Raw genomic sequence first — 15,080 nt, forward strand, 5'->3', positions numbered from 1 at the left:
TTGATTAACAAACTTCTTAATGTACACGGCCTCCTTGGCTGCTAGACAGCATGCTACATACTCGAATTCCATGGTGGATAATGCCACTATCTCTTATTTCTTTGACTTCAAGAAACTGCACCCCTTTCAAGTATAAACACATACTCAGATGCAGACTTTGCATCATCTGGATCCGTGAGATAGCTTGCATCTGAATATCCCTCTATTGAAATTCTAATTCCTCCTTTATATGTGAGCGCATAGTTCATGATCCCCTTTAAATGTCTGAGAATTCTTTTTACTGTTTTCTGATACTCATCTCTTGGATTACTTTGGAAACGGCTCACCAGACTCATGATGAATGACAAGTCAGGCCTTGTTCCCCTCATAGCATATATAAGGGACCCAACTGCACTCCTGTATGACACTCTCTCCATAGCTCTTTTATCCATGTCTTCAGTAGGACACATTTAATTACTAAGCTTCGTTTTTTTGTCAATTGGGGTTGACATGGGCTTACATATACTCATATCAAACTTTTCCAGTATCATGTTACAGTAAGTTGCTTGGGAAAGTTGGATAGTATTCTTTCTCATGTTTCTTATTATCTTGATGCCCAACACATATGAAGCTTGTCCAAGTTCCTTCATATTGAAGTGTTGCGCAAAGAAATTATTCGTATCTACTACTAGGGCAATTGAGCTACTAACAATTAGCATATCATCCACATATAACGATATAAATACCACATCACTCCCATTGATCTTTTGATATATGCAATAATCCTCATTATTTGTAGAGAACCCTGTAAGAGTAAGGGTATCTTAGAATTTTATATACCACTACCGCGATGCTTGTTTTATGCCATAAAGGGGTTTATTAAGTTTGCATACCAGGTTCTCTTTCCCTTTCTCCTCAAATCCCTCAGGTTGGGTCATGTAAATTTCTTCTTCTAAGTCCCCATTTAGAAAGACTATTTTGAAATCCATTTGATAAACCTTAAAGTTAAAATGGGCACCTATAGCTATAAGGATTCTGATGGATGGAAATTTGGTGACATGGGAAAAAGTTTCCTCATAATTTATCCATTCTTTCTGGGTGAAACCCTTTGCAACCAACCTTGCTTTGTATTTTTCTATTTTCCCTTCAGAGTTCAACTTTTTCTTAAAAATCCACTTACAACCAACGGCCTTATGTTTTCGATGTAGAGGTATTAATTCCCACATATGGTTTTGGTTAATGGAAGCATACTCATCTTTCATGGCTTCTACCCGATATTCTCTTTCAGAACAGGACAATACTTCATGGTAGGTTTAGGCTCAAAATCTGGATCTTCCTATAAATTCTTTTTGGTATAGAGGTGGTCTACTGACTCGATTTCTTCGTCTTGGTTCGAGTAATAATTCACTATCTTTAAGGGGCTCAAGTTCAGGTTAGGATTGTTTCGAAGTTTCAGGTTCAGGTTCTCGAACCGCATCCTTGTTTTTCGCCTCTTCAAAAAAGTCGGCTTGTTTTCTACTCACCCTTACGTCAAGGAATTCTTCCTCGAATAAGTGAGCATCGCAGCTTTCAATGACTGCTCGTATTGACAGCCCACCCTTCCCCTAATAGGGTGGTTGCCCCTATCATCCAATCATTATTTTTAGTATTTTTCTTTCCTTTTTTATCATGTACTTTAATGCGGGGTGCACACCCCACGTGTTGACAGCCCAGCCATCCCCTAATAGTACTAAGCTATACATTAATGCAACAACATTGGGTTGGGCTATGATAATTGTACCAATTTAAACAACTTAAACAATAATTCGTTGTTTGGAGGAAGGGAATTGTGCAAGGTCCACTATAGCCCCATGGAATGGTTTCTCCCATATAAATAAATGATGGGACTTTCGGTGAATATTTTATTAAGAAAAATGATACGGACATGCCTTAGCCACCGATTTGAGACGTCACGTGATATCATCATGGTGATTTAAAGGTGGATGTGTGACGTCACTTGACAACAGCATGACGATATAAAAGCTAACAGGCTGATTCATCGTCAACGTGGTTGATTTAAAAGAATCAGCTGAATCCCATTTTTTCCTTAGATCTAGGACGGCTTGGGTGATACCCGATCCGGATCGAATCGTCAGTTTTTTCCTTAGATCCTGGACAGCCTAGGCACTACAAGCTTTTTTGCTTCTCCTACAACATAAAACTTATATACTTCCCCTTATCCAACCGCCTATTCTCAATGGAGGGCTAAGATTGCCCTATTTACAATGTCATGCCTCTACACTATTTTATTTTGAATGGAGGGTTAAGATTGCCCTATTTCCAATGTCATGTCTCTACACTATTTTATTTTAAATTTTTTTCTATAAATTATTTTGACACCAAATTTTGGACGTCCAATCCTCTATTAAACACTTACTAGCGAAAAATATAAAAAATATATATTTTCAATAAAATAAAATGACCAAAATACCCATAAATAGTTCGAGGGGTATTTTGGTCATTATGTTTTATCAAAAAATTATTTTTAATATTTTTTGTAGGTGTGCCCCAATGAAAAGATACCACATACCAAATTTCATATTCATACAATTTGTATATAAAAAAAAAAAACTAAAAATAAAACACTTTAAGACATCAGATCTAAAATCAAACGATGAGTGACTCTCTTGATGAAAATTGGACGAAACATAGATCTTCTATGCTAGATGGGAATTATAAAAACCTTTCCCAAATCCTTTTATGAACTATATAATTCGCTATTTAACGACAAGAATAACCACTATATTTTTTTTTGGCATATATATCATGTACCGATTGGATCATATAGTTGATTAACTCTTTTAGAAAAAGAGCTAATTCAGAGGCTTTCTTTTATGAAATTTTGAGATCGACCTAAAAATCACTAAATGACTATTCAAAAAAATAAATTTTGAGTTAGCATTATTTTTATAGGGCACTTAGAGAGTTTTGTCTTTTCTAAGGTTGGTCGCTAAGTTGAATATATGACATTCTCAAAGTCGAGGTCCTAAAACAACTTCTAGCTTAGGTTTTACCCGATAGAGCAAATGCACTGTATGCTTTCCCCAGGAATTAAAAAACGCAAGTCGACTCTTTTCTATGGTCCTTGTTGTACTATATATATATATATATATATATATATATATATATAAGACAGGTAGAGATGAGGTTGAACCTAGGAGGCACAGCGCAAGCACTAGCAGCCTCGCTACTGGTGGCGTGGGTCTTAATCAGAATTCTCCTCCATGGCACCACCACCAAAGGGAAATTGCTGCTCGAGCCACTGAGGTGGCCGCTTATCGGCCACCTCCACCTGCTAATGGTTGACAAGCCCCTTCACCGCGTGCTTGCATCGCTCGCAGATTGCCACGGACTAATCATGAAGTTGAGAATGGGACAGAAGCCGACACTGGTGGTGAGTGATGCGGACATAGCGAGGGAGTGCCTCACCACACACGATCGAGCCTTCGCCTCTCGCCCCATGGTGGCTGCGGGTAGGACTCTTGGTTTCGACTACACCGCGATTGCTTGGGCCACCTATGGCCCCTTGTGGAGGGATCTACGCAAGGTCTGCACACTGGAGCTGCTATCAACTCGTCGTCTTGAGACGCTCAGCCATGTCCGGGACGAAGAGAGTGCGAATTGCTTGAAGAGATTATATAGTGTGTGGGAAGCAAGAAAGGAGGAGGGGCAGAAGGTGCAAGTGGGCATCAGGGTGGATATGGTGCTGGAAGTTATCAAAAAGATGGTTGGGGGAAGGAGCAGTTTGAGGCTGGGTCCTGAAGAGGAGGTTATGGAGTTTAAGGAATTGGTGGAGGAGGCGTTCTATGTGAGTGGCTTGGGTGACGTAATGGCGGTGTTGGGGTGGATCGATCTACAGGGCTCCGAACGAGCCATGAAGAAATTGAGGGAGAAGACGAATATCATTTCTCAATTGCGGTTGGACGAGCGGAGCGGCGACAGGTGAGGTTGTAGATCGTGAGAAGGCTGCGGATTTCTTGGATGTGATGTTGTCCTTGTCGGATGACCCACCCACAGATCGCTTCGCTCTCTGCATCCACACCTCACAGGAGAGATATCATATCAAGTCCACACTCCTCGTAACCTTGTGTATGCTATGAATTCTGGTATAAAACATGTCCTTGTAAAATTCGAATCATGGCTGTTGATCGGGGTTCGATCACCATATTGATGACCCAAATGACAAAGGTCGGAGCCCCGGTCGATGGCTTGAATTCGTTGTTTCATGGTTGGAGTTCGATTGAGCTCACTATATTGTCTGGTTGGTTCTAAGGTGATCGATCATATTTGCTGCAACAGACACATCCGCGGTGAGGCTGGAATGGGCTCTGGCTTCTCTATTGAGCAATCCGGAGGCCATGAGGAAAGTTAAAGAGGAGCTCGACACGAAGATCGGAAAGGAAAGAAGGGTGGAGGAGGCCGACATAGCCAACCTCCCCTACCTATAGGCGATCATCAAGGAGACAATGCGGCTGTACTCACCCGCCCCACTCCTTGTCCCACATGAATCCATGGAGGACTGTGTGGTGGCCGGGTTCCATGTGCCTGCAGGCACACGACTGCTCATAAGTGCATGGAAGATACAGAGGGACCCATGGTGGTGGAATCAGCCCCTCAAATTTGAGCCAGATAGGTTTATAGGGAGCTAGGTGGATGTGAAGGGGCAACATTTTCAGCTCTTACCATTCGGGGCCGGCCGGCGAGCATGTCCCTCGCCCTCTCGGTGGTGCATTTGGCCCTTGCCAGCCTCCTCCATAGCTTGGATTGGCACCTCCCTCATGATTGCTCTTCACTTGACATGACCGAGACCGTTGGTCTCACCACCCCAAGGGCCTCACCTTTGGAAGCTCTCATGGAGCCCTGTCTCCCCCTTGAGTTACTGTGTAAGAGTTGAATACCTCAAAGCTTGTTGGTCTCATAGAAGCCATCCACTTCCTTAGTGCTTAGTAACTTGGAGACTATTAACTCATCTAGTTGAGATGTCAATAATCTGCTGATTAGAATTTCAATGGAATTTCTTGTGATTCCTCATTGTCAAATCTACATGCATGTCACCTCCTCTTATCTCTCTTTTGTGGGTTTGAGTTAGCTCTGAATACCAATTTTGCGGTTTGTACAAGGCTGAGGCTCTTAACAATCAAATTCAAGAGCATTTTCAAAACAGTGTCAAAAGATCTCATTTCAATATCGAAAATCTTTATGATAGTCCAAAAAAATTATTTTTATCTCCAATTATAAAATTTAAAGATTTAAAAATGATGTCGATCAAGCAGGTTTGAAAACACACTAAAATGTTTAAAATTGATTGTCTTGATATTGCATTATAATTTCTAAAATTTGAAATTTGTTTCGTTTTTTTTTTTTACATCCATGTATTTCAAGGTCAAGATGATCGGATTTGAGGGTTTTTCGATATCGAAACAACTTCTTCTCTGAAATTTTGAGGTGCACCTTAGTTTGATGTTTTAGGGCTTCGACCTTATATAAATTTTGTCCATGTTAATATGCTGTTGAATTATACAACAAAACTAGTGTATACCTTGGTATGAAATTTCAGCTAGGGTTATTGTTAAAAATGTGCAGAAGCACATGCTCTATACCCACCTTTATTTTAGGGAAATTATTAGAAATATATATTTATTTTCGCCTAATTGGAAAAAAAAAACCTCAACTTTCATAAACCTCATTCACACCCTTTTTTTAAAAAAAATTTATTAACAAAGTAGCCTTCACAATAGTCGTATTATTGTGAAGCCCTAACATTACGGTACTTAAAGTATTGTAATGCCTACCCCATTTTATACGGCATTTTAAATGCCATGATAACTCGGATTATTCTAAATGGCAAAACTGAGGAAAAAGGGTATAGACGAAGTTTATGAAAGTTGAAAGTTTTTTTTCTAATTTGTAAAAAATTAAAGTATATTTATGATAATTTCTCTTTATTTTACTTATTTTTTGATAGTTTTTCTATGAGCATTATATGAGAATATTAAAAATGCATGGAAGCACATGCTCTACACCCACCTTTATTTTGAGGTGCGGCATCCATCGTCCCTAAATCATGTTCCTCATGACTTTACATCCACCTCTCTCTCTCTCTATATATATATATATATACTCATGACTTTACATCCACCTCTCTCTCTCTCTATATATATATATATATATATATATATATATATCAAGCCTCACATTCCTTGGATGCCATGTGGGGAAATATAGTTGGAGCCTCGTGTATAGGCTTGGGTCGACTATTATATCAAATAAATTTATATAGGAGAATGGTTTGATAGGGCTGTAGTCATATCAAAATAAGTAAAGCCTCACTTAATTACTCATCAAAAGTTATAATTCAAGCATTGGAAAACCTTTATGTCGTTACGTCGATAATCTCGACTTGAATATTATGGTTGTGAAAAAAATAATGATTTCAAACTCTAAAAAATAGTGCATATTTTAACAAATTATCTAGACCATCTTTTTTGCCCAAACAATAAGTATTCAAAGATCCACAAGATCTGTACAATTTTTTGAGTTTCAAATTTTATTGTTGGTATTGAAAATTGATTTTAAAGCCATCATGAAGATTTTTGTTCAGACGAGGATTTAAGATGAGGCTTTATTTAGTTTTCATAGAGCCTAAGCCTTATACAAGTTCATCCATTTATATACTCTATTTAGATGGCATGCCTACAAAAGAGCCAACTTCCAAACTCCTAAAAGTGTATGGTACTAGGGTAAAACCCTATGTAGGAGCACTACAAAGATGCACAATTTTGCAGATATCTTCTCCTCAGCGTAGCCATTGAGCCCCAAAAAACAAAAATAATAAATAGCTGTTTTCAATGAAGAAATACATGGATAGTATCATCCTGCAAGACCACGCTTTAAAGCAAGCTTTCACTACTTTCTTTCTCTGTGGAATGCTTTAAAGAGAGACGAAGGAACCAAAGCTAAGCGCAATACATGGTATTTTGCATAAAAATCTTCAGATTGATCATCTCAAAGATGTATGGACATAAGAAAACATGGGTTTCAAATCTTAGAATTAATGCATATTGTAACACATTTTTTGGAATGTCAATTTTCAAGATTATCAAGTGTTCATAGAGATGTTTGATCTACACTGTTATTTGAAGCTTTAGATTTTATAATTAGAGATAAAATAAATTTTCAAGCCATCACAAAGATTTCCCATACTGAAATAATATCTTTCTATACTATTTCAAGTTGCATCTTACTTTTGATTGTTTAGGACTTCAGCCTTGTACAAATCGAACCCATTATCAAATCGACCATATAATCCTATGAAGTTATAGAAGGATGGGTTTCCTATGAAGTTATAGAAAGATGGGTTTTCTATGAGTCAGCCAACACATATATACACGTGCGGCTTCCCACATAACTAAAAATAATAATAATTTGTAGAATAGATAGATTGATGACAGCAATGGAAATGCGGTATCTCGAATTGTCGATATCGTAAAGATTCTTTTGACAAAACGTGGACATCATGATCGGATGGGTGGAGAGTGAGTAAAGGAGACACAACTTTTATATGTGGGTAGGGTGACATGAAAAACTGTTATGCAACGGTTGTATAATAGTATAATGCAACCATCTTCAAAAATTATATTAGAGATACTTGTTTGACACAAATTTTTAAATGTATACTCTGTTCATTATGAAGAATAATCATAAAAAAGAAAATTTTGAAAAAACGCTCTAGAAAATTCTCATTCTAGCCCAATTAATCTAAGCCGTCCATTTTATTGAGATAGTTAGATATAGGCCTCATTATGAATTTTTTATTCCCAAAATTTTTATATAGCGTTATCATCATCAGATTAATAATGCTAAAAAATTAAAAAGTAATTTTGAATTTGTTAAGGCCTAGATCTTGAAATTCACCAAATGGATGGTCAAGATTCTTTGTTGGATGGGTACTAATTTTGACCATATATAGGGTACAATTTTTTTTTAAAAAAATTGTAGGACTAATTATGAGGATGCAGAGAATGTGTGTGCAAATTTTGGGGTCATACAAATGCGAAAAATATGGTTTTTTAGAGGTGTGGTTGTATTATACTATTATACAACTGTTGCATTAGATCATTTCCCTTCAAAGAAAAATTAGGCGTTGTAATCGGTAAACGTTCAGTTAGATCAGAACTGGCCGGTTTTGATTTTAGCCAATTTTGGTGACTGGGTGGGTATTTTTATGAAAAAATTATATACAATCTCAAAAAATATTTTGTTTGTAATGTATTTTTTTAATGTTTTTCATTATTATGGAAAACATTGAAAATCGTTTTGGCTATTAATATTTATTTTTACATTTTTTTGTATTTTTGTATTTTTTAGAAAATTTCAAATATACCACTAGGTACAAATCGATTCTTTAAAGTCTATTTTTCATTAATTTTCAACTTTATTTGGATGTGCTTTGTTTAATTATTCTTTAATTTTATTTTTCATATTTTATTAGATTTTTTATTTTTTAATATTTTTTTGACCGCTCAAGACTTTTCTGTTTAAAACTGTTGAACTGGCCGGTTTACCCATTAAACTGATTGAACAGCTTTCAGGGCCATGTCCAGTTCAATTTTTCCTATACTGCATACGATAACAACTATTAGAAAGGAGAGATTTCTAAGAGATAATAGGGGTGTTTGGCAATGGCATATTTTTAGAATGGAAGTCAAAATTTTCGTTTGTGGGGTTGTTTGGCAACGATAAAAATTATAAACGAGATGGCATACAATGAGACAATTTGCCTTCATAATTACTTATAATAATCCGATATGAAATCTGATTGCTTGGGTGCATCACGAAGTTTCAGAAAATTTTTTTTGAAGTTTGAGCTTGGTCAGGGAATAAATGTAGCCATCCAATTTCAAATCCAATAATCAAGATTACATGTCACCACATTATCCAAAGATAAATGATCTGATTGTATACTTTTCCATTATAAAATATTTTTAAAAAATATAGAATGACCGTGACTCCTGTGAAACTCCACATTACGTATCACCTTAAACACTATCAATCTCAACCATCCAATCTAGTGTGCTTCAATTTTTATTTTTTCATATAGATTGGAGAGATCTGAAATTTCAGGGTGTCTGATTATCTAAATAATTGCACTTATAGGAAATATTAAAAAATATTTTGGGAAAAATAATTATTTTACCCCTAAAAATTTGAACGGTAGTTCAGTTATTATATTTTACATAAACAATTGTTTTTTATAAAGTCTACCTAATTAGGTACACGTACCCTCCCAAATTCATCTTGAACCCATTTCAAAAAAAGTAAAATATTTGATAGGGAGAATTTTAAAAAGGACAAAACGATAAAAAAAATTGGGAAAAGTGGGAAATTCACATTTCCCACTTTCGGATAATTTACTCTTCCATGGGGTAGAAGTCCGCATTGCTCATTTTTTTTTTGAAAATATGGACTTCCTTAATAACATTTTCAGTTGCCAAACTGGGAATGCCACAATTTTTAAGAAATTTCTTGTGCAGCAACCAAATTTCCGGTTACCAAACAACCCCTATATAGCAATTCTAGTTTGGTAACTAAAAATGCTTATGAAAAATGGAAAGGAAGTCTAAATTTCTCAAAAATGAGAAATGCAGTCTTCCACAACCACAACCCAACCCCCGCCCCAAAATAAAAAACCCAACACATGGAAGAATATCTCTTGTTGCCAAACAACCCTTATATAGTAATTCTAGTTTTGTAACTAGAAATGCCTAATGAAAAGGAAGTCTTAAGTTCTCAAAAATTGGAAATGCCGTCTTCCACAACCACAAACCACCCCCCGCCCCCCCCCCAAAAAAAAAAAAAACGCAATGCATGGAAGAGTGCAATGCCTATAAATTTGGAAATTTGTATTTATTATGTACTGGATCGTTTTGTTATTTTGAAACTGTGTCACAAAGCTTCAAGTTTTATTTTATTTGTTTTTCTGAAATTGGATCAACAATGAAATTTGGTGGGCATGTGCATCTCATTAAGGCACGTGTGTATAAAATATAGAAATCATTCAAATAAAATAAAATGACCAAAATACACTCAAAGTTATAGAGATTTTTGTGGTTATTTTATTGTTTACAACATATTTTCAAAATATTTTTATAAATACGCAATAGACACCCAAAATTCCGGCCGATCTAACGTACATAAAATCAAAAAGTCTTGAATTTGAATACTCAGACATGCTTTGTAGTGTCCAATCAAGATATGACTGTTGGATTCGATAGCATTTAGGTGAACCATGATATGGAGTTTCAAGGGTGCTTCGTTCATTCTATTTTCTATAAATTATATTCTATATTTTCTATTAGTGCATAAGGGTGAAAAGCATGGATGCTTAAAATTTTAGCTCAATCCAATTTATGAAAATCAAATAAAATTGCTCGTCTGTGAGGGTCTATTTTTTCTCCAATTACTTTTTTTATATTTTTTACATTTGTATGGGGATGAAAACTATAGACCCCCAAAATCTTAGCTCAACTGATGGATAGAAAAAATAAAATTGAAACACTCAATACATGAGTTTGAGCATGGATCATGTCCAAACAAATCCACCCTTAACACTTCACTAGTTCTCAAACTAAGCAATGAAAGAACCTCGATCTTAAATCATTGAATGGCATAGGTGCATTAGCCGTTCATCACATGGAGTTAACAGTCACAATACTGTGGTGATCTGGTATTAGGGCTTTCAAATTGTGTTCATGAAGCTCCAAAACCGGTGGAATGGTTTGATGACAGCTAAGATATACGAGATTTCAATTATTCATCAAGACACAAGGCCACCAACGGAAGGCTGCTAATCTGATTTTTCGAAATCAATTGATCTCGTGATAAGAGAAAGTAGACTTAGGTAGGCTGGCCATGTGCAGCACAGACCTAGTATAGCGCATGTTAGGAGGTGTGAGTTAGTTCAAGTGGAAAGCAAAAAAATAACACAGGGTATGCCCAAAAGGACATAATTGGAAGTAGTAAAAAAAAAAATTGGGATTTATGACCCTACTGAAGGTATGACCATTGATAGAACAGAATGGCATACCAAAATTCATATAGCCAACTCCAAATAGTTGGAAAAAGGCTCCAAGGATTATAATGATAAATTGATCTCATGATGTTCAAACAATTCTAATAAAAACTTCACCTCCCAAGTTCGATTATCAAAACAAGATGATAGACCAATGACATTGGTTTCAATCTAAGAAAATAATGCCCACTTGTGGATTTGAAATTGAATTTTTTTGCATTTTGCTTTACTTTTTCTGTCTTCATGTTTGACTTTTATAAAAAAGGAATCCTATCTTTAAATCATGATGTTTCCTTCAAATCTCGCTCCATCCATTATAGGACGTTGTTTGATTAAATATTTAGATGCTCTCCTTTAAATTGTGTCTCCTTTTAAGGGTTTCCCTTTCCTTCCCCTTTCTAGTTGTGTATCTATTTTAAGATGCATCACTTTATGGTTAATGGCAAAACCCTACTGTTGAGCAAAGTTTTGCCAATAAAAAGGGGTATACTCACGCTTGAATAGTGTTATGCCTCGGTGGAGCAATAAAATTCTTTCAGCTTGGAAATTGGACATCCAAATGGGGCGCTAAGTAGTCGATGCTATTAAGAGCAAACCTAGGTGTGTGCATATGTGTGTGTTTTATTAGTTGATGGAGGACTGTGTTGGGGTAAGGGTGGCAACGGGTCGGGCTAGGTCAAAAAATGAAAAAAAAATAAAATAAAAAAGTAGGCCGGGCTGGGACAACATTGACCCTAGCCTGGCCCTCGGGCTATAATTTGTGAACCAAGCTCTACGTTTTTAGGATCTGGCTGCCTAACCCATAACTAACCCTAGGTGGTTAGGGAAGCTCTTGCCTCAATATAACATCCCACCCTCCATTCAACATTTCAAAGAAGCAGAAAAGAAAAAAAGACTTCCACCTTCTCGAAGGGCCAAGTCAATCTATTAGGCAAAAAAAAGTAGACAAACCCATTTGGAAGCCTTTCGAGATAGTAGATCTTCGAAGAAACCTCATTGCGTTGCCAAGCATTGTTTTTTTATAGGCCTATTGAGGGTTGGTATCTTCTTAATAATATATGGTTTAGGCTATGCAAGTTAACATTCAAAAAATATATATATCCTTTAGACTTATTTTTCTTCATCTCGTAGTAAACATCGATTTAGAAGGTTTCGACGAAATACCACGTGGACAACAACTATGGTTTAAGGGTGGCAATGGGCCAGGCCAGCTTTGGCCCCGGCCTGGCCCTTGTCCCCAAAGGGAGCGCAAGCGTGGCTGTAGACATATTGGGGCCGGGCCAGGTTAGGACAAATGAAACAAAAGTAAAATAAAATAAGAAGGTTGAACCGGGCTGGCAGTGGCCTGGCCTAAACCCTGCTCTCAAGGCACAGTTTGTGGCCCCAATCCTACTTTTTTTTATAGCTGGGTTGACCAGGCCAGGCTATTGCCAGCCTTTTATTTTTGTGTTAGTGAATTTTTATGCCGGATATGTAAGGTAGGTATATAGAAATTCTTTTTTTAAAAAATAAAAATTCTAAAATCGGGTTTTTCCTTTTAATGCACCCATCACATTTACAAATGTGGTTTTCCACATTCCCATGGAATTGAAGAGGAACGGCCAAAATTCAAGGCCAATACCCTGAGGTCAACAGAGAATAGTAACTTGAATCAGTCATCTTTGCATATCAAATTTTCAAATCTGCCTTTTTTTTGTCCAAAATGTCGCAATTTGCATATGTCAAGAATAACACAAGGAGAAGCATTCCCTCATGATGGTACATAACTGGGGTATGCATCATCCATTTGCAGTGATGGGTAATGATTTTGGAGCTCCAAATTCATGGATTTGTAGTGATTTCGAGCGACCTCCAGGTTCCAAACCTCGTGAAAACTCGTACAGTCGCATACGTTAGTGTACGTGCCAAAAATTCTTCGGCGCATGACCATGACCATGGTGATGATGATGTTTGAAGATGGCATTTAAAAATAGTGAAAGTTCTTAGAGATTTCAAATGCGCTTAAGATTTCTCGGGTTAAGATAGATATTATTATGTTTTCTCCCCTATGGAACTTGAAAGTCAAATTCTTTCTCAAAAATTCAAGATCGACTTTCTTACCTAATCGAATAGACGCGTGCTATGGTCGTGATTATAATACCACCGCACCCCACCTAGTACTTTAAAAAAACGAACTCTTAAACTATTTGAAAAAACAGTTCTGTCTTCCTCATTGAAAAAAAGACTGGTTTTTTTGCTCAAGCTTTCATCAAGTGCAACTTAATTGGAGTTTTCTGAATTGGATCCCTTTTCAATTTCTTTATTTGAATAAATGTTAGTTATTGACGTTGTTCTCTATAGTTTCGATTGGACTTCAATGTTGCTACTCACTATTAACTAATGGACCATTTCTTTTTCTTTCCATGAATGTATTCTTCTCAAACTCTTGTAAGTACCTACCTCCTCTCTTTCCAAACATTATCCCATAGTTCTTGTCCAAAAATTTAAAAAAATTTGGATTTCTTTCTTGTCCAAAAATTTAAAAAAATTTGGATTTCTTTCGCCCAATGTGTGCAAGGAAGTGTTAAAAAATGCAGATCCGTGGGGTGGATCCCCCAACCCACGGATGTGCTGCGCTGTCTGTAAGAAGGATGTTTATGGTTTATTCTTCTTATTTGGTTAGGGAAGCTAAGATTCACTAAGGGGGTTGCCTACTTATTTACATTGTGCTTGTTGTTCGCATGGTTATTTTTTATATTAAAGGTGATTGCCTACTAGGGGTGGCAAGGGATCGGGTCTATATAGACTAGGATTAGAATATTATTCGAGTCTAAGATTTGAACCCAAACCTGATCCGCTGGGTCGAACTTTTTTACCCATACCCAGACCTGGGTCAGGTCCAATCGGGTTCGGGTCCATTGCCACCCCAACAATAATTCCGGCTCTAACATCATACCTCGACTCCGTAATGCTTAAAAATAAGGTGTCTCGTCGTCTTGCACAACTGTGCTGGTCAAAAGTCTAAACATTGACCGGGATAACCCGTTTCCACGTTAGAGCACTCCCTAACCAATCACAAAAAGAAGTTTTATAACAAAATTATTCTGTAATAATAATTAGGGAAAGATGATCGATGGTTAAATCCTTTGTACCATCATTAATGTGGTCAGAACTAAATCGTTTTTCACACGTATACCGTGTTGAATAATAGTAAAGAGATTTAGAAATGGACTCAAGACATCAATGGTTAGGATGGTGGATGTTACAACATGACCTCTTGCGTCCTGTCTTTATCTCGGGCAGGTATACTCTTTCCCCGTTGATTCAAGTAAAGCCGAACGAAAGGACAAAAATATCCATCGTTAATATCCATCGTTGTTGAAGTTATCAACATGGAACAAATGTTTATAATTAGAAAAAGTCAGTTCCACTTTGCTAATCCTAAGTAACCATGAGTATTTTCATCATTTGATAATTATGTATGTCATTTGACTTGGCACTTATGTTAGGCTAAATTACTAGGATGCCATTTAGGGTTTCAAATGTTGAACGAGAGAATTTTTGGCCATGTGTTATGGGAGGTACATGAGTTAAATGAAATTTAAAAGTAACATTATGGTGTTGACTAGCTTAATGACTATTATAAACTGATATTCTCCTTAATAATTTAAAAAACCTCATTCCGCGTTTGGGTTGTATATTTATATGTTAGGTGAGTCCTGCTCTTAATGATGGTGCTCTTAATGATGGTTAAGTAGATAACAACTTTTCGTATAAGAAAATGGTTTAGTGGGGTTGCAGCTCTATCAAAATAAGTAAAGCCCCGCTTCATAACTCATAAAAAATTTCAGTTCGAGTATTGGAAAAGCTTTACATCGATCATCTCAACTTGAACATTATGGTAATGGAAAACCTTTAAGATTTCAAGTTCTAAAAATAGTGTATATTGTAACAAATTATCTAAACCATCCATTTCGCCATAAAAATAAGTGCTCGTAGATCTATAAAATTT

At 36.5% G+C, this 15,080-nt stretch overlaps 1 pseudogene; it reads left to right on the forward strand.

Moving 5' to 3' along the window:
* Positions 1 to 3,160: 3,160 nt before the first annotated feature.
* Positions 3,161 to 4,912, forward strand: LOC18422120 (demethylepipodophyllotoxin synthase pseudogene; annotated as a pseudogene).
* Positions 4,913 to 15,080: the final 10,168 nt, after the last annotated feature.

The sequence above is a fragment of the Amborella trichopoda genome, chromosome 4 (genome assembly GCF_054954075.1).
Source record: "Amborella trichopoda isolate Santa Cruz 75 chromosome 4, AtrichopodaSantaCruz75HAP2 v2.0, whole genome shotgun sequence".
In the NCBI taxonomy this organism is placed as follows: Eukaryota; Viridiplantae; Streptophyta; class Magnoliopsida; order Amborellales; family Amborellaceae; genus Amborella; species Amborella trichopoda.